The 23,684-nt window shown below is 40.3% G+C and overlaps 1 protein-coding gene across 3 annotated transcripts in view; it reads left to right on the forward strand.

Moving 5' to 3' along the window:
- LRP1B (LDL receptor related protein 1B) overlaps nucleotides 1–23,684 on the forward strand; it is a 4,835,697-nt gene that overhangs the window by 1,409,174 nt on the left and 3,402,839 nt on the right. The window lies entirely within an intron of this gene.

Below are 23,684 nucleotides of genomic sequence, written 5' to 3' on the forward strand. Positions count from 1 at the left end.
CAACCCGTGCCTTGGCAGAAACACTAGACCAACTCAACCTAGTGGACATCTGGAGGATACAGCACCCAGCCGATAGGAGTTATTCCCATTACTCAGCCCCACACAACGTCCACACAAGGATAGATTACTTGTTTATTGATCGTGACGAAGCCCCGCTGGCGATAACCACAGAGTATCTGGGGAGATCTATTTCTGATCACTCCCCGTTAATCATGCAATGGAGGCAGAGAGGACCCAGACCCCCGATTCCCATGTGGAGAATGCCTTCCGCGACACTAGAGGACCCACAGTTCAGAGAGGACCTTGCCGAGAGGCTAGAGGAGTACGTCGATATCAATAAAGGATCCGTCTCCACTTGGAGCACACTGTGGGAAGCCATGAAGGTGGTCACCAGAGGAGAAATCATATCTAGAGCTGGAGGCATCCGCAGACAACTAAAGACATCACTTGAGGCCCAAGAATCAGAGATCACCCGCCTGGAGTCCACTCTTGACACCTCCCCAGGAGTCGAAACGGAACTGAAAGCGGCCCGAGAAAAATGCCAGCTCTCCTGGGACAGGCTGGAAAAATTTGACTTCGCTACATACACCGCTCGATCCCACAGGGAATCAGACAAACCAGGTAAGCTGTTGGCCTGGTTATGCAGAAGAGAGCACCCTAAACACTTGCCAACAGAAATAATAGATGCAGATGGTGCATCCCACAGGACACAGATGGGGATCAACAAAGCATTTGCCGAGTTCTACTCAAAACTATATGCTCATGAAGCCCGGATCCCCACCACCGAAATAACAGACACCCTGGATGAGATCGATATGCCCCAAATATCCAGCGAACAGAGAACTGAACTAGACATGGACATTACTCCCGACGATGTAAGATGGGCCATCAAGTCGCTCGCCACCTCCAAGACCCCAGGTAGCGACGGACTCACGCCGGAATTCTATAAAGCATACGAACCCATCCTCACCCCCATCCTACACGAAGTCTATCAGGAAGCTTACACAAACGGGATCCTCCCCAACACCATGAGAGAAACTATAATCATCCCCATGCTCAAGCCCCACAAACCACCTACTGACTGCGACTCATACCGACCCCTGGCCATGCTCAATTATGATAGCAAGATCCTCACCTCAATACTGGCCAGCAGACTTGCTAAAGTGCTAGGGTCCATAATCCATGAGGATCAGAACGGATTTGTCCCAGGTCGCAACACCACAGCCAATTTGAGGAGGCTTCAACACATCATGGCCGAAACTCATGACTCGGAGGAAGATCTAGCGATACTGTCACTTGACGCCATTAAGGCCTTTGACTCCATCTACTGGGAGTGGCTGGTGGAGGCCCTGCGGGCTTTTGGCTTCGGAAATGGTTTCATCAGATGGGTCCAGGTTCTCTACAACTCCCCAGTGGCCAGGGTCAAGACAGGCGGAACAATTTCAGAACCTTGGAAAATACAGAGGGGCACGAGACAAGGATGCCCACTCTCGCCCATGCTGTACATACTGGGACTGGAACCGATTGCTTTATACTTTCGTCAGCAACTCTTTGACGCCGGCATCAAGGTGGGCAACGTTCATAACATAATATCATTGTACGCTGATGATGTTCTCCTGTACCTAACAGACCCAGAGCTCAATGCACCGACGGCACTGGAGGTACTCGACAACTACGCGAGATACTCCGGAATCCAATTTAGTAGACGCAAATCCTCAGCATTCCCCCTGGCCGGATTGAGAGACGTCTCAGCGGAGGACCTTCCGAACATAGGGATAAAATGGCAACCCGAGAAGTTCAGATACCTGGGGATTAATCTCGGCCACACCCCACAGCTCACACATGAGCACAACACAGAAGCAGCCGTCACCAACCTCCGACGGTCCATAAAATTCTGGTCCAAACTCCCACTGGCGATGGTGGGAAGAGCGGCGATCGTCAAAATGATAATCCTCCCTCGCTTCTTATACTTCTTTGTGAATATTTGCCATTACATACGGCCCCCTTTCTTCAGGAAACTGGAAGCTATTATCAAGGACTTTATATGGGGTCCTCACAGGCATAAGCTGTCACTGGCCACTCTGACCCTCCCACACAGAGAAGGTGGAATAAAACTACCAGATCTTCAGTTCTACTACTTGGCCGCCCAGCTCAGTCACATCACGAGATGGCTGTCAGACGAATCTTCAGCCGAACTGGGGCTACTGAAGCAACACCACACCAACTTAACTCCCAAGGAAATCCTATGGGTTCCCATCTGCCGCTCTCCGGAAACCCCCATGGTTGTCGAGCTTGGCAGACAGATATGGACCAGGACTTGCCACATCAGGAAGGTGCAACACCCATACTCTCCGGACCATCCCATAATGGCAGATGTGTGCAAGAAGGAGGCAGACCTCCCCATAGCAAGGAGGTGGGAAGAAGCCGCAATATACACATGGGGAGATATGTTTGAAGATGGACTGTTCAGGGACTTCGAATCGATCCAAGAAATCGAAGGGCTACCCAAAGGCCAGTTCCTTTGGTACCATAGGCTCAAACGTACCGCCAAGAATCAGTGGCCCACCTGGCCAGAGGAACCAATCTCGGACCCTCTACTACAAGAAATGTACGACCTCTCTGACGGATGGAGACCTGTCTCCAGGTTATACAACAGGCTCATCGACAAACCTAACCCTAAGGGACCGACACTGAGGGCAAAATGGGAAGCAGACCTCGCAGCCCCGCTCACTGATAAAGAATGGGAAAGAGCACTAATATTCCCCAAGAAAGTGTCGAGAAATTCCAGATTTGGCCAGATACAGCTGAACGTCCTATATCGAACTTACATGACCCCCCACAGAGTTGCTTCGTTCAACGCGAAGGTCCCACCGGTGTGCCCATGGTGCGGGAACGACAGGGCAGACATGATCCACATGTTCTGGTCCTGCACCAAAGTGACGACACTCTGGTCGAAAGCCAAGCAATCCTGCAGAGACGCCGGCATGGAGCGATACGAATGGTCACCAGGAGAGTGCCTATTGGGTACATACCCCAGACCGAGCAAATTCAAACACCTCGTGAAACTAATGGACATTTCATGTATACTTGTCAAAAGGACCATAGCGATGGCTTGGAAGACACCAGCGGGCCCCAGGCATGAGCGCTGGTTAAACGAAATGGCGAGGTGGACGGCTGCAGAGACCAGAGCCTGGCAGGAAGGAACTACATCCAGCGGAGAAGCTACAAGCGGCTCCTTGGTCGCCTGGAGGGCCCTTCTGACGAACATGCTCTTCAATGCGGACCATAAGCCCCCTTGAACACTTGTTGCGGTTCACAGTAACAGGCTCCCACCATCACAAAGTATATGCCTCCTGCAGCTGTTCCCCTCCACTTCCTGAGAAGCCACACTCTGGACTGAACCACCATCACGAACTTCACTTACCACATCACACGAAGACTATCGTTGTTTAAGATAAGTTTCCTTTTGTTTTCTTTTTCTCCCCATCTCATTCTTTCTTTCCTTCTTCTTCACTTGTTTAATTCACGAGTTTGTATTGTTTCACCTTACCACGAAACTAATAAAATACTTTGAAAAAAAAAAAAAAAAAAAAAAAAAAAAAATAACAATTCTTCCTAGCTCCTGTTTATCCACAGCACTTGCATCTGCACACTCTCCACTCTGGAGGTTTGCACTTACACATCCCGCAGCCCCAGTCCGTGTAGCACTCAACATTCCTAGCACTTCATCGGTAAATCACACATGAGCTTGGACCCCTCAGCACTTACCCCCTCTTCCCTCTTCCTTGCTATACTTGCACATTCTGAATATTTACAAAGCATAGTAGGTTTGTCCCTCTCCCTCTCCCCCCCACTGCTCTTGAATATTGTGTTGTAATGTATTTCACACCCTTGCTCGCTCCCTGCCCTGTGGGGGCTTTGAAACAGTATGTTCTTATTGTATAAGTGCCTAACAGCAAACAGGTAAATACATACAATGTGCTAGAGACCGTATGATTTAAGATGGAAATCACAATGAGGTGATGTTATTGATGCTGGACTTGCATTGGAGGGACAGGGCCTCCTTTCCTTGTTCAGTACCCCCTTATCATGTGTGTTCTGTGTTGTTTTCTGCATAGTATCCCTTTGTGGGACTCATGTGCAGCTCTTCCTCTTTTTGCTTGTGGCGAACAGACTCTTGGGATACCCTTATGGCACCCATGGGTGGGGGTACAACCATCTACTCTTAGTGTATGTTTTTGGGCACCTGTGTGTGGCCCACAAGAGCAGACTATGGGCTGATGGCAGCTCCATGCTGAATTTGACAGGCGCTCTGAGTATCCTTCATTTTAGGATACCAAGGTCCTGCCATAAGAATCAGTGGATTCCTGATAGGAGACAAGATGGCCCCTGTGACTTCTTGGTTTCTATTACCTGTTACCTTGTTTTCACAAAGCTTTGGGAAACCCTGATGCTGTTCATTCCCCTGACTGGCTGTTGGGTGGAAGAACCGCATATGGTATTGTGGGGAAGTCCAGGCCAGACTGGCTGGAGCCTTTCCAGTGACTGTATGTTGTGACACCTTGGGTGGAGACCTGGGTGAATGAAGTGTGTGACCAATATACATTTCAATGTATGGGTGTCTGGTGTGTGACACAATGAATGAGACAGCCCTGCCAGTAACTGGTATGGCATGCAGTGTGGTGTGCTGAAAGGCGGGGTGTTTGTCCCAATCCACATTCCTTTCTGTGAGTGTCTGGACGGAAGTGAATGGCCCGAATGCACTGTGAGCCTGATTGGCTTCCTGCCTGCCTGCCTGAATGTCCTTCTAAATGATTGTCTGCCTGAGCCTGGCACAGCAGTGTGAATGAGAGACCGAACAATATATCTGGGGACCTCTCACTTACCAGAATTGTTCAGAAGCTCAAGTGGAAACTTAATGCTTAACTTAGAAGCCCAGCTAGAAGAAGGTCTTGCTGCTGTTTGCCCTCCTCGAAATCCAAAAACTGTTGTGTCTGTCAAGGACTGATCCAAGAGAGGACCTGGCTAGGAAACCTCTTCTCTAGCAATGAGGGTACATCATACAGAAAGCTAATCTTCAACAAGGCACCCTGGAAGGCAGTCCTGAAAGACAGTCGACCGGAGACGGGGACTTTCAAGGAAGCTGAAGTGAAGCACCCGGACATCAAAGTCCATCATTGTCAACCTAGGTTCGGTGGACTGATGTAACCTCGTCGACGGGAGCTGCAACGCTCCATTGCCTAAGAACATTTAAACCAAGGACTTCCTTGCCATCACGGTCGACCGATTTGTCCCGCTGGAGAAAGTCGGGGTTGTCGACAAGCCAAGAAGAATCCAGCCATGGTCGAATCCCGATCGCTGACGCCAACACCCGACACCCACTGCCAGGCCTACGTTATTCATCAACTACTCTTTGCGGCAACAAACTCTCGTCATCGCAGTGCACTGCACCACTCATCTTCACAGGCCGTCCATGACCAATTATCAACGAGCAGCGCAAAGGTCGAAGCTGCTCCCTCGAGCTGCTCCCTCGACAACAGTGTTCACATTTCTCGGTAGGAATCTCGACGACCCATGGCTCCTTGTTTAAAGGTAGTCCACTCAAGAGAGATCCGTCGATGAACCATTGAAGAAACTCTGCTAAACCAGCTACAGTGGGGTCATAGAACATTTTAGCAGGAAACAAGACTATTTTAAACATATATGGACTGGGCTTGTTGATACACTTTATTTACAGGTTGCCCAGGTGGGGGGATCCTCAAACAGAACTGTGTCGTAGTAGCAAGCAAACTATTCTGCCATTGTTTAACCAAACTTGTCTTCCTTTCTATGTCCGACGCTGATACACATTACTGTCCTGTCTGATTTGTATGCCATTGAAACTGTCAGCAGTTGGTGCATTTTGAAGTAGTGAAGAGTGAACTGAAATCACATAGACATTGTACACATTTGCCATATTAGAATTGGCAGAACACAGACTGTGTTATTTATTGTGTAAATATATATATAGTTTATTGTGTATATATATATATGTAGTTTTGGTTAAGTTGGTGTTTCCATAGGAAGAGCACTTTTTCGTCGGCTTTTAACTTCGCTCTTCCTGGACGGATCCTCACCAAACTTTGCAAAGAAAGTATTTGGGTCACTCTGCAAAGTTTGGTGAGGATTCGTCCAGGGGGCAGGCAAAGTTATAGGGGGGGGTCCCAAAACTTTTTTTTTTCCCATAGACTGAATGGGTGAACATTTTTGCTTGCGTCTACAGCCCAAACCGCTGGATGAATTTTCACCAAATTTGGACCAGGAGCAGCGGCGTGGTGAAAATACGTCCAGTAGTTTTTTTTTAAAATGACCAAAAAGTAGGTAAAAAAAAATTAGTGATATCTGTGTTCGGTCCGCGGACGGACTTCCATGTTTGCTCCGTGGACAGTGTCCTGATTGGCCAATCGGCTTGCGTGATGTTTGCGGACATGCAACGTGTTCGCTGATTGGACGGCGTGGAGAGTGAAGCGCATCAGATTTTCAGTAGTGCCCGCCATCTTGGATTTGCGGTCGTCCGCGGACAGCGCGTTGAAACTTTGTTCTAAATTTGTATTTAGTAGAGTGTGTTGGCGTGTAGGAGTGTTTGGGGAGGGTGGGAGTGTATGAGAGAGGATGAAAGTTGTGTTTTTTATGTGTTACACGTTCTTTTTGTGTTCGATTTGTCTGCGGACATCACGGGTGTTCTGAAATGTTCTAAATAAACTGATATGTGTCCGTTTTGTTCGCAAGCAAACTGAAACTGTTCTAAGAACACTCGCAGTATCCTGAAATGTTCGCAAATAAACAAAATGGGGGTGTCCTGAGGACGCTGTCCATATTGCTGATTGTCAAGTTGAATATGTTCTAAGAACACTCGCGGTGTCCTGAATTGTTCGCAAATACACAAAATGGGGGTGTTCTGAAGACGTTTCTAAGAACACTCCCGGTGTCCTGGAATGTTCGTAGGGGGTGTCCTGAAGGCATAGTCCGTATTGTTCGCTGGCAAGTTGAATGTGTTCTAAGAACACTCGCAGTGTCCTGAAATGTTCGCAAATAAACAAAATGGGGGTGTCCTGAGGACGCTGTCCGTATTGTTCTCTGTCAAGTTGAATGTGTTCTTAGAACACTCATGGTGTCCTGAAATGTTCGCAAATAAACAAAATGGGGGTGTTCTGAGGACACTGTCCGTATTGTTTGTTGTCAAGTTGAATGTGTTCTAAGAACACTCGCGGTGTCCTGAAATGTTCGCAAATAAACAAAATGGCGGTGTTCTGAAGACGTTTCTAAGAACACTCGCGGTGTCCTGGAATGTTCGTAGGGGGTGTCCTGAAGGCGTAGTCCGTATTGTTCGCTAGCAAGTTGAATGTGTTCTAAGAACATTCGCAGTGTCCTGAAATGTTCTCAAATAAATAAAATGGGGGTGTCCTGAGGACACTGTCCGTATTGTTCGTTGTGAAGTGGAAAGTGTTCTAAGAACTATCGCGTTGTTCTGAAATGTTCGTAGGGGGTGTCCTGAAAACGCTGTCCGTATTGTTCGCTGGCAAGTGAAAGTGTTCTAAGAACACTCATAATGTCCGCGGACATTAAAAGTTTCCATAGACCATAGTTGAAATGTTTGACTCTATGGATGTGATATGCTGCGATGGTTGTTGCCAGGGCATAGAGTCTTTGTATAAGGAACAAAGGTATTAGATACTATGGATGTGATATGCTGCTATGGTTCTCCTTATTATTGTATACTTACTGTTTGGTCTAGTAACAGGAGTCCATGTTTTTCTTGTTAATTTCTGTGATAAAAGAAAATAGCATGTTAGTATTAGTATTTTGTAATGACTTATTACATTGTATAATCAATATACTTTTTTTTTTTTTTTGGACCCTCATATTTAGTAGATTACAAATCAGAGTACTGTGCAATTTGCTCAGTTTCTATATTTGTTGCTAAAATCATTGGGTCTTGGATTAAAAAAACCTTTTTCTGTTATGCTACAGTTTATTTGCTTGTTTGTTTTCAGTGTTCACTTGTTGTTTCTGGCTATTGCTTAATACTTTGGCTTGTTGTATTTTTTGGAGCAGTAACATATTATTTATTTGTTTTGATATTATAAAATTTTGGAGCAGTTAGATACCAATTGGCGTATTCTAACTGTATATTTTTTGGTCTAATTTAGTGGTATTAATTTATCTGATTAGTTGTTGTAGAATCTTTGAGCAGTTAAATAGCTTTTGGAATATTCTAACAGTTTATATTTTTTTAACACAAGTTTACTTAGGGTTTAAATACAGTTTAGTTATCAAATTTTGGTTTTAAGAACATCAAATAAGCGTTTGTAAGATTTTCTGGTAATCTCTGCTTTAGAGTAATGGTACTTTCATTACATTCAAACCATCCACATTTCTTTTTCATATATGCAGTGTAGTGCCCTGAATTGGTTGTGGCTCCTGCGTGGTAGATTTTACCTATTGTTGTGAAGGTTTTCTTACCAAGTGATATTTGACCATGTGTGAATCCAGTCAGCTTGCAGTTGTTTTTGGTACCATCTGCATTTTAACGTAGAAGCATTAGTGTTATGTATTTACTATGTGTTTGTATTACTAACGTGGAGCGATTATCAAAATTGCAGGTAGAGCATAATCTACCATGGTTTGCATTTTGTACAAGTCGCTGAAATGGAATGGATTCACAATTGGTATTGATATATATATGAAGCGTTCATTGGGGATTTCTTCTTGTGTCACATTGTTGCAGAGAGTGCATGTATGTTTCCACATGTATGAAATCTGAAAGATTTCATTTATAGGTATGTTTTTGTTTTCCAGTACTTGTAGTAAGTACATTAGAAATTCGTGTGGATCTTCCTGTGAATTTATAGTGAATTTCACCATTCCAGCACAGTAGTCCAATTGTTGTCTTATTCCAAAAACACTGTACGTGTTGTCAGGATTGTTTGCTGCATTTCTGTGAAGTACTAACATTTGCAAACACAATGGGTCTGTACTGTACTGTGTAAGTAAATGTTGTCAACAATTGGTGGTAATTGAAATAGAATATTCATTGCTACATTTGCGTAGCAACTTACACCAACTATATTTGAGAATTTAAATGGTCCAGGTAGTTCTGTATCTAACTGCTTTTTTTGGAGTTTGTCTTCCTTCTTTAAAGAAGTACATGGTTTACTTTCCCTAATTGATTCTTTTTTGCTTGTGGTACTTGATGAAGTATTAGTTTCTTTTACTCTCTTTGGAGGATTTGCAGTGACATCCTGTTGCATTTCTGTTTGATTTATTTTTCTTTTATAACGTTTTACTTTTTGTGGAACAGAATCTGTGTTTAGGTGGGGGGTGTATAGTGAGCGAAGTCTATTGTATTCTAAAATGCAAGGAATATCAGCGTTTATTTTATTTGCATCAAAGTTAATTAGAAATAGACGGTCAAGTGTACGTAAGCATGATAGTGCTACATAGCTCATGCCTTCTTTAAAGACTGTGTTACCAATATCTATCATTGCTTTGTCTAGGGTAAGACCTTGTGATTTATGAATTGTGACGGCGTATGCAAGAGTTAGAGAAAATTGTTCTCTGCGTACATACATATCTTTGAAGAGAAGGAATCTATCTGTTGAGCGTCCTATCCTTTTTACTTCTGAAAGTTTGTCAAAGAGTATATTGACAAACTGAATTTTGTTGTCGCGTGGGTATGTTTGAAAGCCAACAACTGTACCCAGTGCTCCATTAACTAGTCCTTGGTCCGCGTCAAGGTTACGTTTAAGCATTACTCTGCAATTTAAGGATAATTTTAATATCTTTTCTAAGCTCTTTTCTTGATTTTTCTAAACTATTCAGTCTTGTTGTGGCTTGGTCACATATGGGTAGTGTCATACCATGTACATCTAGTTTGTCTGTGGCGCTAATTTACATGATTGGTTGCATTTCTTTACTTAGCATGATTTAATTGAATTTGAAACAGCTTGCAAGAGTTGGCATTAAGGCCATACAATTGACATTTTTGTGGGCTAATTGTTCCATAACATCTGTAGCACATGCATTATCGCCATAAAGTGCATTAATGTGCCGGGTTTTCAATATTCCTTCTGCTTCTTTAGAAAGTATACCAACTCTGATACTTTTAAAAATGTTGGCATAAGTGAGATCTGCAGATTGCTGCATGTTTTCTGTTAATTCTCTGTATTGGAAATGTTGCCAAAGGTTGACATTTCCAATGCTGCCAACAGTTTTACGGCAGAGTTTGTGTCCTAATGTTTTAAAAATAGGTTCACCTTTTACTGGTGTTAATTGAAGCAGATCTCCAAAAACAATAATGTGTTTTCCTGCAAAGAGCTCTTCATAGTCTGTTTTGACTACTTCTTGTAATCTGAGGTGAATCGAAGCTAACATCAGGTTGGAGACCATGCTCACTTCATCTATTAGTAGCATTTTCATTTGTTTCAATACTCTGCGTAATTCCATTGCAGCTTCTGCAGAAAGTTTGTAATAGTCTAATTTGTGCTGGTGTTCTAATGGTTATAGTAGTAATCGGTGTAATGTAACACCACCTATGTTGTAGGCAGCTAAACCTGTGGGGGCAGTGACAACAGCTGACAGTTTGTTGTTTGTCAATTGTTGAAGGAACTTACTAATGATTTTGATTAGGAATGTTTTGCCAGAACCAGCTTCACCACTGACGTACAGTAGTATAGGTTTATAATTATGGCAGGAACATTCTTTATTTTCCCTTTTTTACACCATGTGCAATTTGTTTTGTTACTTTTTGAAAAATGCTACTTTGCTCATTGTTTAGTTTTGATTGTAGTATAGTTAAGCCTTCCTTATCTTCATACTGACACATGTTTTCTACTTCTATCATAGCTAATTCTGCCGCATTTATTATTAGTGGTTCTCCCAGTGGTTCTTTGCTTCCTGTTACAGAAGGTTGACTACTGTCAGGAGTGTCCTTATCTAGTTGGGCTTGGAGTTCTTCTTCATGTTGCTGTTCATTGTGCAACATTGTTTTGTACTGTGTAAAGTTTACATCAGTTATAGTGCTTTCATTTGCTTTGAAAGCATCCTCGTATGAGTCATAGTTATCTAGTAATGGTTCTTCTTTTCTCCATGGTTTGAAGAGTTGTAGCAGAGACATGTAATATACGTCTTTATGTTGAGGAGTCTTTAATGACAATTTGATATGATTCATTAAATTTGGTTTAGTGAGTTTAACTAAGCTGCCTTCACAGTTTGTCACTCTATATTTACCTTTTTTTTCATCAGGTTTCATATTATTTTTGTATGTGTAGTTTTGGGCTATGTGGTATAGACACATGTTTTCCAAAGTATTACTTCTGTTTGGGTAGTATGTGCCCAATAAATTGTTTTTTTAAAATGTCTTGGCTGCTGGAATCAGGTTTGGGTATTGTTTCTATATCTTCATATGATTTTAGAACTCTTTTTCTAGATTTAGCTGGACCAAGACTTAGACATACTATATTTTCAGGTTTACCATACAATGCAGTACCAGTTAAACGATCAGCTGCTTCATATGATCCACATTCTCTATGGGTGAGCATTTTTATGCCCAAGCTGTATAATTTCTGAGATACTGTTTTATCTGATGACAGGTCATTCCAGAAGTCTTGGAGCTCTGTCTTTTCTGCTTTAGTTAAGTATGCTGTGACATATCATGCAACTGCAGTAGAATTGTCTGCAATGTACTGCACATCTATGTTTGCATTCCATAAGTGGGCAATGATTGCATTATAATCATTGATATATTTTGCTTCTTCTTTTCTTTTTATGTAATATGTATTTTTAGGTGACTTACCTTTAACACTATGTCTAACTGAAGACATGAGGTTGTTTACTTGACCTGCATTTGTAACTGTTCTAGGAAAACCAAATCGGCATTTGGTGTATTATTTCCCTTTGTTTTTGTATTTGCGACGACAATATTTTCCACATTTGTGTCTTTGAAATTGTAAAATTTGTGCATGAAGATCACTATTTGTGGCTTCTGATGTAATTTCACAAGTGACATATTTTTCAATAAACTGTAAAACAGTGGCATCACTGTCTTGACCAAATTTAGGAGCATCTTTTATCCATAAAAGCATGTGGATAGGTGGTGTTCCTCTGGCTTGGTATTCTTTTCTCCAAAAGAAGTGTTGCACTTCTCCAAGGGGAGGAACAGTTTTATTACAAATAAAATGCAGCATAGCAATGAAGCGATGGTGAAAATATCTTGAAACATTAACAGGATCCAAAGAACAAAGTTCTCCAGGTGTTAGTATATCTATGTTTCTTTTGTTTTTATTTGATATGCGTAGGAAATCATGTAAATCTTCCCATGCATATTCTGCACAACTTAATGTAACAAAGTGGGTGGGCCAAGGTTTCTGATCATACAACGTACATCTCCATGACGTCAAAACCAATACTCTTTAGTACCACGCATATTTGCTAATAGATTTGTAATATTTGATTGTAAAACCTCATCCTTTTGTTGCACATTTTCCAATAATTGTGTAGCTGTCATATTTTGAAAGTGTGATCCTGATTATAATATGTGTGCAACTCCGTAACATAAAGTTGCTAGTTCACTTTCGAAGAGTAGGTGGAATATGTATTCCACATTTTGTCTAAATCTGGGATCTTCAGAATACATCCGTAATGAGCGGTATTCTGAAGCTGATATTTGAATAGGTCTATCATCATACCTTCCTCCTTTGCCAGTAGGAAAGAGAAGAGGTAAAGCACGTGCTTCTATACTTTATTCCCATATGCTGATTGGCGATCCTGTTGTTTGACGCATTTGCTAAGTTTCCAGTGCATCTTCTACGGTGTCATTACAGTGCAAAGGATGAATTGTATAATGGTCTAAAGTATTTGATATTGTAGCAGGATCTAGTAGCTCAAATTGACCAGCTTCTTGTGTTTCTTGAATTATTTCAGTTGTATCTTTCAAGTTTTCTTCAATATTAATTTCTTTGTAATATTCATTATTCTCTTTAAGATATTGGAAGGCTTGTCTAACTTTATATAAATCTACCAGCTGTTGCCATATTTTTTTGTCTTTTGTAGGTACTCCATTTACTAAGATAATTAAAGATTGCTGCATTGGACGTTGCACTCCTAGAGTATGCACATTTTCTTTTAGATCTAATGGTAAATAAACTACTTTTCCACAAATGCCTTTTACCAATTCAGAAGGAGGTAATTTTGCTGTTTTTGGTTGAAGGCGTATTATTGCTGGAAATGGGTTTACTGTTTGAATTATGATGCTCTCATATAAATTAAGTTGTTGTAGGGGTTTTGGTACTGGGTATAATTCCAAATTATTTGTGATAGCACGTGAAGGAGTTTGGTTGTTGTCAAGTTTTGTAGTGCAGTAACTGCAAAGTATTAAGGGCTCAGTTATTTCGTATTTGTTTTCTGCTACAAGGTAGAGAGCTAATTCAAACCATTTAGAATCTTCATTGTCTTCTATTTTGTATGATAGGTCTACAGTTTTTGTGTTACTTTTATAAAAGGTTCTACGGCAACATACACATACATGGTTTGGTACTTCAGCTGATGTGCTTTTAAATTTTAGTATTTCTTTTTTGTATGTGTTTAGCAAAAAGTTGCCATGTGTAGAATTGTTGCTTAATTGGTTTAAAGCTATTTCATTCTGTAAATGGCTTTCACTTCCAAAATATGTTTTCTGTATATAGTGAATTTCTTCAAGTAGGTCTTTTGCTGTACCATGTAGAAGGATGTTATTTAACTTTGCTAGTGCTAAAGCAGGACTTTTAGCATAGTACAGTTTATAGACTAGATTTCTTATAGTTGAATGATGTGTTGATATCCTTTTGATATCATGGAAAGTGGTTTTACAAGTAGGTCCTGTAATGCAGGCCAATGAATGTCCTTGTAGTCCTGTGTACTTGCGCACTGGACAGGTATCCAAATTTTGCAGTAATTTCATTTTGATTTTGTCTTTGCTTTTTACTTACTTATTGAGGAATTGGCGTAAAGATTTGAAACATTGTTTGGGAATGTTACACATTGACATGCATGGCCATTTGTACACTAGACGTTCTGATTCAGTTGAATGGAGGGGTAACTCTAAGTTTTCAGGGCATATTTTTGTAAGGAGTACTTCTTGTTCCATTAAGGTATTATTCACTTTTTCATAACCTCGACCACTGCTATGTATGGCAATTGTATTTGTTTGCTTTTGTTTGTACGCTTCTTCATTAAAATATGGTTCTGTGCTCGTAGTGTGATTCCATTCACCTCCGCAGATACTTAAGAAGTTCTTTCTGTTGACAGTTCGCTTATTGAGAAGTCTTTTTTGTAATTTAGTTATTAGTTTTGTTAGTGGTTTCATTTTGTTTAACAGTAAAATAAATAACTTTCTTTTCAGAAGAATTGCACTGTCCATCAACGCTTCTAAGATTAATTTCTTACGATAGGTTTTAAGCATTGAACCTGATTTCTCTCCTGTTTTTATAAGATTTTGAAGGACTTTGTGACGGTACATGTTGGCTAAAATACTTTTCTTGGTATGCTTACTTTGCACTATATTAAAATTTGAAGAAGTAGTTTTATCTGTATTGATAGCTGATTTTCTGTTAATTGTTTTTTGGTTTGTTTCACATTTTGATAGAGGAGGCAAAGTGTTTGTACTTGAAACTTGTGTTTCACTAAATGACTGTATTAGCTGTTACTTTTGGTAGGCATTCTTTAGGGTCTGTTGAAAAAATAAAGAAGATATGGGTTGGGGTGTTCTGGAATGTATGTGTGCTGTGTGCATGAGTGTTTGAGTAAGATGATAAAGATGTATTTAATGGTGTGTGATTGTGCATTGGGAACTACATCTAGTAGGGATAGGTATTCTTGAATGTATGTGTTACTAAACTGGAGTTCAGATGACAAAAAAATAGTAAGCTACTCGTGTGGAAAAGTACAAATAGTAAATCTAATGTATACAATTAAAACAGTTGTTTGCTCTATAATATGAAAATTGTAGCGGTTCAGTTGGGTAATTTGTGTGTCCAAAAATAGGAATTTGTGGGCCATTCTGGCTGTAAATTGTTGTTTAAGACATGGAGATTTTGGACAAAATGGTACACAATCTCTATTTTTACGCACCAAAATAGCTTGTATTAATGTTATAGTATGTTTGATTAATAATACAAATATTATGGTGATATTCTACTTACTTTTTTTCTTAAATTAACAGGTAACTTCTTAGTTCTTCTTTGTTCTTCAAATTCGGCTACTTCTTTTCAGTAGACTGGTCTTCACTGCAATTGTAAAAGCTTCAAATTAGTAACTTTGTTTGTATATAGCGCTGTTTTTAATTTAGATATTTAGATATTGATTTTTTTAATTGAAATCCTCAGTGCCTTCTTTAAAACCATTAAACTAATTTATTTACATTAGATCCATTGCATCAGTTCAGTACATATGATATGTTCTTAATGAACAAATTGTATTGAATGACTAAATGTAGCAAAAAAAAATATCTTTACTATGTCTTGTGAAATTTATAATATACCAGTGAATACTACTATTTCTGTAAGTAAGCTGTTCTAGTTAATAGCACCTCAATGTCATGTCTAAATTAAAGTAATTAAGTAAATAAATAAATAAAAACAAAAAAAATGAAATTGTATAAGTATTTTTTTAAAGATTTAAACATAGATTGTGCTTGCATGCAATTTTGTTTGAATATATGTAGTCTATATATTCCATTTTAAAAATGTTAGTTTAACATGATTTGAGTGTGTGTGTATAAAGAAAGTAAATAGTATAAAGGTTTATAAGTGATAGTTGATTTTAGGATATTGAAAAAAATACAGTAAATTCATTTTACAGATTACACAAGCTAAAAGTCTGTTTGAAAATGTGTTCATCTACTGTACAGAAAATATCCATACCTGTAGTTTGTGTTCATGCATATGGATATGCATGGAGCTGCAAGTAGAAATCTTGGAGACTTGTACAGTATTTCTGGTAGATGGTGCTTGCCAATGATATGACACTTGTACTCAGAGATATTCACAGTACATTTGCAGTGCTGATCTATGATGATGCCGTTAGATCTAGAGGTCTTGAATGTGATTGGTGCATGGTCATGTGATTTTTTAGCTACATCCAATGAGGGAATGGCAGAGAGAGTGAAGTGGAAATGGTAGAAGGGCTGTTCATGTTACGATATGTCCGCGGACATGGCGCTAGTTACAGGACATCGGGAGTTGCATCCAGGGATTTTTGGGTTCAGAAGTCATGCAAATGAGAATAAGCACTGAAAGGGATTGGTCAGGAAAGTTTAGTGGGTGTGTTGTGCCAGGAGAGAGTTTCTCAGATACTCTTTTTGCTGAGAGAACAAAAGTTAGCTTTGGCTGTGTGTTTCAGAAAACAGATTGTTTGGATTTTTGGAGATTCGTGGATACATTGGTTGAAGGTGCATGCAGAAAGCTGTGGAGTAGCTGTAGATCTTGGATTCCCACATGTGGAAGTACACTGGCATGGAGTATGTGGAATGAAGTGGTTGGACTTGCTACCTCTCTGTGCTCCTTTGGAGACAGAGCAACATCCAGACATAATTGTAATTCATTGTGGGGGGAACAGTTTAGGACATGTGACTGGAATTTTTTTGCAATTTGCTATGAAAGAAAGACTTGGGAAGGTTATGGACATGTTTCCTAATTCTCAAGTGATATTTTCACGGATTGCGCAGAGACAAATGTGGCTTCGTTCTTCTTCATTTGGTCCACAAATGGAAAAAGCAAGGCGCAATGTTAATAAGGCTGTTTGTGCCTTTCTAAGAGATGTTGGCATGTCCTCTTTTCACAATGAAAATATTATGTTTCGTAGTACATACATTTTTCGCAGAGATGGAGTCCATCTTACTTATGCTGGCAATCAGATTTTTCTGAGAAATGTACAAAATGCATTGCGGCCTTTTTTGGAATTACAACAACCATTTTGAAGTAGGTGTTAAGCATTTATAATTTTTGACTTACAAACAGCACCCAAAGGCTCTTTTCAGAGCCACCACTTCTTCCCAGAGAAAATTGCAATGTTTGTGATGGGGTAGCAACCCAATTTTTTAAATGTTCGCGAACTGTCTGCAGACTTCTAAAAAACACAAAGGGCCCTGCTTCATTTATTTTCACTTGTATTTTTTAACTGTGAAAGGCGCCTCTGAAAAGAGCCTTATTTTTTTCTGATTTTTTATATTTTGTATTTTATTTGGTTTTTTATACACAACACACTAGGAGATGAGGGGAAAGGAAGGTAAAGGGGGGGAAACCAACCACAGGGATAAGAAAGGGCGAGCTGAGGGAGGAAGATGCAGAGTGGGTTTTATTTGGGTAGTGAGCAGATCTTCTCGTGCTCTGAGACGATAGTCTCAAAAGCACTACGAAGTCGCTCCCCCCTGCAGAGTACTGTGTCACAGTACATACATACAACTGTGACCCTCGAAAGGTAAGGGTCATCAGCATTCTGTATGGCCTGTGAGGCAGCTTGAAGAAGACGCTGTCCCACAGAGGTGGTCCTTGTGGTGATAGGATGGTGACAGGATCAGAAACAGAGGATGAAGTAGAGGAAATCAACCTGCTACGTTCTTCGCAAGGTACAACCCTGCAAATAGCCCCAGAGTGAAATGACCTCAGGTGTCGCTTCATAGTAGTGGTCCCAAAGCTGTACTTACCGTGCTTCCCACGATTGAGTATCATTTTGCACTCATTGCAGGTAACACGAATCGCACGAGCCTTAGGAACATTACCATGAATGGTAAATAACCGCCACACCCAAGACTCACGCCTAGGGAGGGTAGTAGGGTTTTCCTCTACCTCAATCTCATCATCCTCTTCTTCCTCCTCTGCATCCTCACTCCTGTTCCCCTCTTCAGGCCCTTGGGGAGGTGGTGGAGGGGGTGGGGGTGGTGCTGAAGCAGGTGCAGCACCAGGTGGCAGTTCAGCAGCCAGGGAAACCATCAAAAATGCGATGGAAATCTGTAGTTGGCAGCAAAAATCGCGGTGTTTCGAAGAATAGCCAGAAACACAATGAGAATAAGCTCTAGGGCGTGGTCTTTTATAGGGGTGCTTGTGCGCGGTCCGCAGACATGCGTGCTGTCCGCGGACATATCGAACACAAAAAAAAGTTTCGAAAGTTTCAAAAGGTATGTAGAAACTCATGATGTCATCTTTGATGTCCTGGCCGTTAGTCTTAGCAGTGCACGGTGATGGCGCGAGTTATGGTTGCTTAGCTTACCATAACTGGCGAATTTCAAGGGTTTTTCGGTTTTACTTGGAACCATAACGTCCCTTTAACAAAGTTTTTTCACTGAATTTCATAGGTTTTTAGTAGCGCAACTTAACCATAACGTCCCTTTAACAACGTTTTTTCACTGAATATATATATATATGTATATATATATATATATATTGAACCATATTTATATAAAGTACTGTGTTATCACATAACATAGTGTGTGGACATTACTTTGTGGGGGTTTGGGGACTACACTGTATTTAAGAACCAGCTTGTATCACCTCCTGAGATCTTAAGGCTTGATTGCTTGTCCTTCGCTACCACATAGATAATCTTGGCCAGGGTGCTCTGCGCTTCTACTGTGCCATACAGAGGGCAGGAGTACAGAAATCCCCATCCAGTCTTTACAACGTGAAGGAATGTAGAGGGAGCAATTTGATATGTGAGCTTGTCTGGGCGATAAGGAGGTTCAAAAGAAAGGTCAGTGCCTTCTCTCCTCCCTTTAACTTAGGATATCATATCAAGGCTTTGCAAATTACGTACTGAGTTAACTCTGACACATGGGGAAAGTCAACTGTTGAATTATTTTACATTACTACACTAAATATTTTGCAAGATGTCATGACCGATTAGAATAAGATCTCATGAAAAAGGGGATTATTCTTAGTAAATGTATCCAATGCGATTAGAGAATGGAGGGATGATTATATTTATTTGTATAGGGTTAGCCAATGGGGATTGTGTGATGACTTGTAACTGGTAAGTGTAATTGTGAACATTATTTAATGTTGTGTATAAAAACTGTAACTTTATTTAGCACAGTAAGGAACTATTCGTTTTCAGCTTCACAAAGCTGACTAACCCCTTCTGGCCATTTGTAATTAAACTCGCTTATCCGACTATGTGCATTCACTCTCTTTTTGGAGTTGTTTTTCACATCTGCTTTCGAGTTTACACTTCAGCAAATCTGTGGTAGGTTTTGGACATGTTTCTCTGACTAAAGGTGGGCAGGTCTTCAGTTGGTCGAAGTTTCAATTGGATGACGTTTTCAGTTAGAGTTGAATAGTATTACATAAGCTCATTGGTCAATGTGGATGTACAGGCTTGTGAGAAGCTTTTAGAGAGGCACACGTACAAGTTGATGATAATGGATGGGGAAATGGCTCCCTGCAGGACTCCATTGGTGTTCAGTAGAAATGGTGATGTTGATGTATCCAACTATACAAACTGATGATGGTCTTTTCGTTAGTAGGATGTCCAGTGGAGGACATTCTCTCTCATACACATGCTGTTCTCATGTGTATTGATGAGGGCATGATAGTGTTTTCTGTGAAAGTGAGTGGTGAGATGAAAGAGTACCATAAGGCAAGTTCATAATTCGCCACTTGCAAAGAGTCTGTCTTTGTGAAGCACCAGTTGAGGTATTTTACATCTGATGTGTACCTGAGGATGTGGCCTACGTTGTAATATTGTATTGTGTGGGAGGCAGGCTCATCCTTGCACGTTTCTGTTGATTATGTTTCCTCTGCATCAATGACACAATTTGAACAAAACCAAAGAATTGTGGGAGAGTGAGAAGTCGAGAGGATGATTTTCTGCTTGGGAGAAATCACTGGTAACAACACTCTCTTAATATAAGTCTTCAGAAACACTATGAAAAACCTACTGTTTCTATGAAAAATGAGCATACATTGTGCACCGTTTGCTTTCGATGTAGCTTAACAATGATTAATCACTGATAGAAAACATTTGTGGTACACGCTTTCTTGCACACTGGACCTTAACATGACAGGACCATCAAACAAGAACAGAAGGAACCCTACACACTTTTCTGAGCAACCTATAACTATACAACATTCTTCACAGTAAAGCAGGGTGGTTCACTTACACAGAGGGGTTATGTAATATACATAAATTAACATATTTGCAAACCATAACTATCACATAAACCTTGGATTATTTTATTATAGCAGGAAACACCTTAATATCAGTGTCATATTAATATACAGGCAAGTCAAGTTGGTCTTTGCCACATCAAATATACCATTTCCCTTGATTGAGTATATTATGCAGCCTAAGCCTGCATTGCACAGCTGGATCTGCTTTTTGCAAGATCAGCCAGGATTTGTCTAGAACATAGTAAAGGGTTACACAGCTATAACAGATTAAGTCCATCAACTGGGTCTCTCTGTTGAGATGGCAGCATCATTATTCCCTATGCCACTGCAGTTGCTTTCTTTTATGAACAGGTTTCACTCATGACTAATAATCATTTTGTTGGAAAATCCAAGACACAATTTCATTGCAGAACTTGACAGTATTTCAAACCAAATGGTGTTTTCAAGGGACTATACACAAGCAGTTTCTCTCCTTTTAGTGCCATTTATAGGAGCACATATTGTATTGCCATGTAATTTCCATTTCATTAGCTGCAGTAATGTTGTTAGGTGTCACACTCAGCTAGACACATCACAATTGAAAGGACATATTAATTATGGTACTTTTATGCAGTTGTAATTACCTCTGGCTTGATTCAGATTTATGGAGAGTTGTGTGTAGATGTATGCCAATTCGAAGAAGGTTGGAATCTAATGAATGGTCTTGAATCTTAAGCATGCTGCTCTATTTGTATCTATTACCACAGATGTCATCCAGCTCCATTTTTCCCTACCTGTACTTCCTTGTCATATGTTCATAAAACATATTACTAAATTGGTGTATTTCAGAAAACAGTGTCTCCTGTCAGAGTCTGAACTTAATATATAATGAAAAGTAGACATGCCCAGTACTTCCTAAGCAAGGTACGGCAGCTTAAACCTAGGTGTAAGATAAGTTAGAAACAGGAGATTGGCCAGGAATATATGAAACATCACATAGATTTTATGTTCTTTAAAAAGACTAGTGTGTTTACTTGTCATGTGTCATTAAAGTTTGTGTATTTGAACCCTCATAGACACCCTATCAAAACACTTACAACTCTCATCCAGATGGAATCTGAAGGTTTGCTCATGGACAAACTACCTTTGAAGCATAGGGCAGATGGGTTCTGGGCATTGTCACCAGGACAAAGCACTTAATTTCACCTCTAAGAAATATAGTCTTACCAACACTTACAATTACCTGCATTGTCTCACTCATAGGAAGAACGGGTAATACACATTTACCCATTGAAATAATGAGATTATAGAAATTGAAATGTACCAGGAACAAAGCTTGTCTAATTGCCTGAATAATGGATGGCTCCGTGAATTCATTGAGGATAGAGAATATTTCACCTGTAGGGAGGGTGGATTCTGGGAATTTGCTCAGGGACAAACACATTATTTCCCTTGCATGAACTTGTTGTTCTCGGGATGTACTGTATAAATTATTATCCATGGACCTGTCAACTATAAGAGGGATGGGTTTGGAGGGATTCACCCATGGAAAAAGGAGAGTCCTGCCATTACGATTTGAAATTGGAAAAATGGGTTATATATATTACTAATGAGGTGGTGAGCCAGTCACCTGTAAGAAGGAATGTTTCTGGAGAGTAACCTCACAAATAATCATCTAGGAACTTGTGGGAGTGGTGGGTTGTGGGGATTCACCAGAGGCAGATAAAGTGGTTGACCAAAGGAAAGATGGGTCCAGTAATTTAATAAAATAAGCAGCAATCAAGAAACTGTGAGAAACAAAACAAAGTGGCTTAACTGCTCAATGTGATCTCCCAAAACACCATCTTTAACCAGCCGCAGTCAAAGACAGGCCAGGTTCCTCTGAAAAGTACCCTAGCTTATACATTGGTGCATAGGCCAGCCTCAAATGTTATCTCTGACAATGGCAGGATTTATTGACACACTACTACAATTAAATTATGAAATACATACAAAACACATTTAAAAATTGATTAATGACAGTAACACATGATAAACATTCTATTACCTTTAGGAAGGTTGGTTTCTTGGATCACTTACCCACAGATATAACATCTGTCACTCAGAGGAACAACCAGTTCTGTGTTTAATACCAAGGATAGGATATCTTGAGAAGAAGGGCAAGGTTAGATTTTCTTAGAATAGGCCTTTTTATTTTGACCAGACTGACTTGGATGTATTTGTTATTGTTTAATGGTTGAGATTACTCCCATTTTACAGTTAGGGCAAGTTAGGAATCTGCCATCCCAAAAAAATTTGCAAATAAAGGTTTTCAAAACTTGTATCCATTGGTTCTGTGTCTCCTGCTCGAAGCCATGCCTTTCTCACAAGAACATTCCAGTTGAAAATGCATTCCAGGGATGTAAGGACAGGCACACAATGCAGAATACACATTGGCACACAGTTTGGGAGATGTAATACTTTCCGCGATATGAAACACAACATTTTTTTCAAATTCATAGCTCTCAGAAATGTGATCAACTCAAATCCATGTAATAGGGCTGGTATCACTTAAGATTATAAACATTATTTAATGGTTTCAACGTAAAACGACAGAACCTTTACAGATATACACCATTTGTGTCCTTAACTGCATCGTTTTCTCATGTAAAGTGTTTTCCCACACAGATCGAAGTGAGGTTCTGGCAAGCATATAACACAGATATTTTACAGTATGCCAATACTTTTTCTCCCGAGAACCCAGTAAAGTTCGGGAAATATTTCGACTGTTTTTAAAACACATTATACTGGTTTTTGAGGGATTTGCTTTCAGTCCATTTAATGTTCTGTATTCTGAGAATTTCCTTAATAAATGCTGTAGGCCTATTTGAGTTCTGTCTGATAGCAGAAGATCATCAGCATAACTTAGCCAGTAGCATTTCTCAACATCTATTCTGGGAGGAACGAATGAAGCCATTGATAAGAAATCACCTAGTTCAGATATATAGAGGTTAAAGAGATAAGGGGCTAATACGCACCCCTGCCTCAAACCTCTACCTATAGGAATGGGGTCTGTCACCAATCCCTGTATGTTCAGTCTTACCTGTACCACTGTTTTATCATTTATGTAGCCTAAAATTTCGAGCAGGTGTTCTGGGAAGTTCCAAGCTACCTGACAACACCAACAAAGAATCAAAATATTAAGCAAGACATGTTTCACTGGTGAACCAATCTTTAATATCACAAACTAGGAACTGGCTTATTTTGCAAAAGCAGGACATCATTGACCTCAGAACTGTGTAATAACTAATGTGTTAATCCAACAAGCAGAGATGACACTGGAACTAAGATTATGGGCCTCATTCTGAGTTCGGAGGTAACCACACCACTATTTGCGGCATGGCTGCCTCCGAACTCGTCCAAACTCCAGCTTGGTGAATGGAGTAATTACCGGTCCATTCCGAGGTCGGAGGGACTGGTAATTCCCCATTCACCAGGGCCATTCCCCATTCCCATTTGAGCCCCCATAGGGCTCAATGGGAAGGGGGA

Source organism: Ambystoma mexicanum, chromosome 9 (genome assembly GCF_040938575.1).
Source record: "Ambystoma mexicanum isolate Mex_15411 chromosome 9, UKY_AmexF1_1, whole genome shotgun sequence".
In the NCBI taxonomy this organism is placed as follows: domain Eukaryota; kingdom Metazoa; phylum Chordata; class Amphibia; order Caudata; family Ambystomatidae; genus Ambystoma; species Ambystoma mexicanum.